This window comes from Eptatretus burgeri, chromosome 11 (assembly GCF_056783735.1).
Source record: "Eptatretus burgeri isolate ZD-2024b chromosome 11, Ebu_testis_v1, whole genome shotgun sequence".
NCBI classification, from domain to species: domain Eukaryota; kingdom Metazoa; phylum Chordata; class Myxini; order Myxiniformes; family Myxinidae; genus Eptatretus; species Eptatretus burgeri.
The window spans coordinates 77,612,462-77,618,048 of record NC_140971.1 but is presented as its reverse complement, the minus strand read 5'-3'; positions in this window follow the sequence as shown (position 1 = coordinate 77,618,048).

Genomic DNA, 5,587 nt, shown 5'->3' with positions numbered 1-5,587 from the left:
AACTACGAATCTGAGCATCGTTAAAAGGCACGTTTAGTTGGCTTAAGGTGTAAATAACCAGGTGACCTTTAAAGCTTGTGTTCCACCACCGACGTCTCGAGGTGGGGTTGTTGCACAAAAGGGGTGACGATGGAAGTAGACCAAAAACCCGCTCGTTAATGTCTCCGAATGCTTACCTCGTGGTGGAACTGCTCGAGTAAGTTGATGCTATATGGTATCATTGAGCGATGCCACTGATGTCGTGCCCCCTGTAGGTTAGAGCAGGGATTTGTAACTTGTTCAGGATGCCGGTGATGGCTCGCGTACTTTTCGTGAAGGACACCGTGGGATTCAAACCCAGGCTACTTAGCTCAGAATTGAATATGCATGAACCTGCAGACCATCCTACCAGCCCAATTGACCCAAGAAAAATACAAACGCAGGCAGGCAATGATCATGAGCTTCATACGTATATGGATATCGCCTTATGTTAAACAATAGCAGAGGTTAAAACAAACCTGCTATTGTTACGTATGAATGGAAAAGAGAAGACGCATGGAATTATAATGCAAGGTTAACAAGTATGAACTGAAACTTATGGAATTAAAAACAGGAAGTTTCCTGTTTGGAATGATTTTCGTTTTTGTTTCACTGCTTGACAGGTAGACATTGTAAAACAATTATCTCACTCCTCTCTGATCTGAGGTGTTTCTATATCAAGCTGGACGTTTTGCATCATCTGCTGATGTTTGAGCTGATAAAATGTCACCCTTCACTATTGCATGGCTCTTATTACTGATCATTAATTATCCCATTTTAAGATTACATAATTGTTCAGCTAACAAATGTTGAAGGAGAAAAGTAAACATTGATGGGAATTAATCTCAACCCCTGTCATGGAATCTGTCGACTTTTCAAACATTGTGATGTCACATAACAAGATGTCCAAGTTGAAAATTGAGTTCAAAGGTAAGGTCGCAGCATATAGTGTCTTATGTGTCCACGAAGACACTTTCTTAAAATGCATCTTCATTTTCTTGTTATTGACTAAGTGGAGAAGCATCCTTCACAATCATTAACAGCTTAAAGTAACGAATGGTTTTGCAAACTCGTGGGGAATTGTCCCGACAATGGTAAATGATGTCATTGACTTACACAACGCCCCCCGAGTCTGATTCCCTCTCCCCTTTCTGTCCTGTATTGATCCACCTTCCTCTTCTCAAACCAAGACAAGAAGCACCAAATGATGGTTAACAAGCATTTAGCTGAAACAGGTAGTTTAATAGAATGGAAAATGTTTTTCTACGCAGGTGTAATCTCATACCTGCTATTATTTGCATCTCTGGTTAATTACCGTTACCGTTTTTGGCCACTCGACAGTACTTGTAATGCAGCTGTTTCACCCCAAATGTGCAGAATGATTATAAGCGACGTCAAAGTCAGTTGTGGGTGCTACCTCAATTCATCCCTGGAGTTCAGCTGAGGGTCCTGCAGATGAGGATGCCATGTGAACTCATCTCAAGAGTCTGATGAGGATACCATCTGAATGCGCTCACCCACCAGGTACATCATGAAACTGATCTAGTCCTCTTGGAATGTGTTAGTTGATTCCAGCTCGAATGAACAACTTTGGCCGACAGCACCATGTCTTTGTAAACTTAGCAAAATACCGTACCAACCTTTGATGTCCTGGAAACAATAACCAAGCCCCATTTATTGCCATGATTAAGTTTCTTCCCTCGGTTATCTAATATATGAAGAAGAAAGTTTGTTTGTTCGTTTATGCATTCGGACCCTGCAGGAACCATTGCAAGTAAACTTTGCATGGCCTCTTATTTCATTCAGAGGAAGGTCGAGGTCTATGTTTGGATAAAAACAGTTTACCCCAGATAAAACCAGATACAGTCAAAGCTCGTTACTATGCCACCCGTCGGGACCGAGCAAAAGTGGCATAGTAGCGAGAGTGGCATAGTAACGAGATTTTGTAAAAACGGCCTTATTTTCTCAAGTTACCCATCTTTAGTTAATCTTTAGACAAAATTTATTCCAGCAAGTAAAAGGCACGACTGTTGTATAAGCTAAGCGAATGGAGAACATACACACACTAACAGAGTTCACACACTAACATATGGCATGGCGAGAAATTCACGACGCACAAAGCTTTCAAGAATCGTCGGCTGGCACATCTTCTTTCGGCGGATCTCGTGCATCTCATTGTCTAGCCGATCGCACGCTTGCATCACACCGGGCTTCCCGCTTCTCTGCTGCATGAACTTCCGGACGGTGCTACAAGCGCACTGGGCTTCCTCGAACGGAACGATTTCCTCCTCGACAGTTACCTCGTCATTTTCACTTTCCACCGGCTCCTCACTGCACAGAATCTCCTCCGCAATCTCCTCCAGCGTGAAATACCCGCCAATCGCGAGGGGCTCGTCGGCTTCGAGAAAGTCAGACAGCTCGATCTCCTCGTTCTCGTGCATCTTTTCCTCGGCAGACAGAGCTTCCCAGATGTCGGGCAGCTCCGCATCCTGTGGCTCAGTTTGGATCTCCTCTTCGATGAACTTGGCCTTCGCGAAACAGTTCCTGATCGTCGACTTGCCGACCTGCTCCCAAGCACGCCGGGCGACGTGTAGAGCGTCGAGCAACGTGAACTTGAACTCCTTTCCCTCCTCTATGGCCTCAAGCCGGCGGCATAGCAGGAGCTTCTTGTAGTGGCGCTTGAGGTTCTCTATGATTCCCTGATCCATTGGTTGCGAATTGGCTGTCGTGTTGGGTGGGAAGAAGACCAGTTGGATGTTGTTCAGCTCGAGCTCGGGAGGGTGGCCAGATAAGTTATCGAAACAGACCAGCACTCTGCGTCCCTGCTGGCCGAGTCGTCCGTCCCACGCACGCAACATCTCCTCGAACAGCCCTGCCGTCATCCACGCCTTCGAGTTCGCCTTGTACTTGACCGGGATCTCTTTGTTCTTGAAGGCACGGGGTTTCTTGGAATTGCCAATCACCAGAAGAGGGAACTTCTCGCTGCCGCTCATGTTTGCCCCAACCAGAAGAGTGATCCTTTGCTTGCTTTTCTTTTCTCCAGTACACCGCTCTCCCCTGAAAGCCATGGTCTTGTTCGGAAGCAGCTGCCAGAAGAGTCCAGTCTCGTCCAGGTTGAAGACGTCGTCTGTGGAGAACTGCCCGAGTAAGGGCTGGAGAACCTGTTGTTGCCACTCAAGAAGAGATTGCGAATCCACCGCTCCAGCTTCGCCCTGCACTGTCTTGAACGTGATGCCGTGGCGCTTCTTGAAATTGCCCAACCAACCGTCGCTCGCCATGAAGTCTGGGATGTGCTTCAGCTCGGCCAGTTTCATCGCCTTCTCCTTGATCAGATTGCCGCTGACAGGCACATTCTGTCCTCTTGATTGCTTCAGCCACATGAGCACTCCCTTATCAAGCTTCGGGTCGTGAGCCTGCGTCAACTTCATGCGCTTCGATGGAAATCCAGCTTTGATTGCAGCCTCGATTGCATCCTTCTTGCTGAGAATGCCCTTCACGGTGGTTCTCTTAACTTCGACGCCCCATTTCTTGCTAATCTCCCTGGCCAACTTGGACTGATTCGGCTCCTTCTTCGCGGCATCGATGATCTCCTTCTCCTTCAGCGTAAAGTCGGTTCGCTTGCGTTTCTGAGCTGACATTATGGGCTGAATTTGAAAAAAAATGATGTCACTGTTGTACGTGTGCCTGCGTGACTGTGTGTGTGCTCGCGCTTTTTTGTGTCTCGTTGTGCGTGTTGTGGCTGGCATCGGGGAGAAGAATCGCGTGTTTTGACACAGTCTGACTATGCGCGTACGTATTGAGTTATGTTGTGCGCAGCTGGACTGTAGTTCGTCGCTTCGCCTTTGGACGTGAGTGTGATAATCGAGCACTGCGCAATACAGACTTTTTCACGACTCGTGCCTTTTAACAGTCACACAGTAGTGGCATGGTAGCGAGAGTAGGGGGTGGCATAGTAAATTTATTTTGTATTGAATTTTGTCGGGACCGAGCAAAAGTGGTATAATAGCGAGAGTGGCATAGAAGCGAGGTGGCATAGTAACGAGCTTTGACTGTAATTGGCCTTCAGGCTTCAATCTGGTCTTGTGCTCGTACACCGCCTGGGGTTTTTTTTTTTCCTGGGAGCAATCGAGTAATATGTATTGTGAAGATTGTATGTTGAAGTTGTAGTGATTTGTTGTCAGCAACATAAATTTAACTGGACGGCCACTCGGTAGAGCGCATACCTCTGCCAGGCTGATTAGTTAACGTTTGTATCCCACTGATAGGCTGGACCTGGATTCAGACCTGAACTAAAATGTAATCATATTGTCCTTGTCACATCCCCAAGCTCTCCACCAAATTTTATCTGAATCCTTCCACAACTTTTTGAGATATTTTGTTCACAAACAGACAGACAAAGAATCCTGAAAACATAACCTCTGTCCACATTCGGTGGCAGAGGTAATTGTTGGAGTGTTAACACGTGCACCTGTTGTTAAAAAAAAGAATACTTTACACAGGTTTATTATAACACATCTGTGTCCAAGCCTCGAGTGAGTATGTTGCTTATACACTGCCTGTTTTATTTTCCCTCGAGAAAAAAAAAATGGAAAATGATTTTACTCTGAATGAGGTCCTCATTCTGGCTTTGGAAACAGAAAAACATCCTCTGAGCGCAACACTTTCATCGAAGTTTACTCCGGCTCATTGTGCTCTCATCTCCGCTTGGCTTTGATGCATCAGGTTCAAGTGCCAGGTGCCTTATCGAAATGGAATACTCATAGTAATCCAAAAGAAATTACAACTTTTGTATTTGTTTTATGATCCTTAGATAAACAGGTTCTTATAAAATTGGTTGGGAAATGTTTTTTATTGTTACGTTTGTATTTAAATGTTGAAACATTAAAAAGTTGCCATTTCTTGGGATTCAAGTACCGCATCACATTCCGATAACTTTTTGAATGCCCCACGTATGATACCTCCAAGAGAATATCTCAACATTACCCATTTAATGATAAGGTATTGACTGTAGTACAACGTTGCATGAAGGTTGGCATCCATGGGGAAGAGAAAATTCCTCCTTAAGTCCCCGGGCACAACGGATCGTACGAAATTTTGTCGTGGTAGACCCATAAAATATTTGTCGTGGCCAGATCTTGCAACATGCACGAAATCGATTTCGAGTGGTCACAAGGGCTACGACACATTAAAGATGGTTTGGCGATGGGGACGCGACAGAAAAAAAAGATATGTCGTGGGTGTGTCGCAAGTCAGTCGTGGGACCATCGTGAGTTGTCGGGCATTGTCGGGGGGCTGTTTTTCACGTGATCAGGTCGTGGTTCACTCGTGGGATGCGCGTGCAACAGTCGTGCGACAGACTTGCAATTTTGTGCGAGCCTCTTACGAAATATAATATTTGTGAGACAATCTTGCAACTGTCTCATGACTGTCCTGCGACAGTCGTAGGACAGTTGTGCGACAGTCGTAAGATTGTTTGACTAAAAAAATTTCTTCTGGTACCCACGACAAGATATTTATCGCACGACAGTCGCAAGACATAGATACCACAAAAATCGGCGAGCAAAAAAGG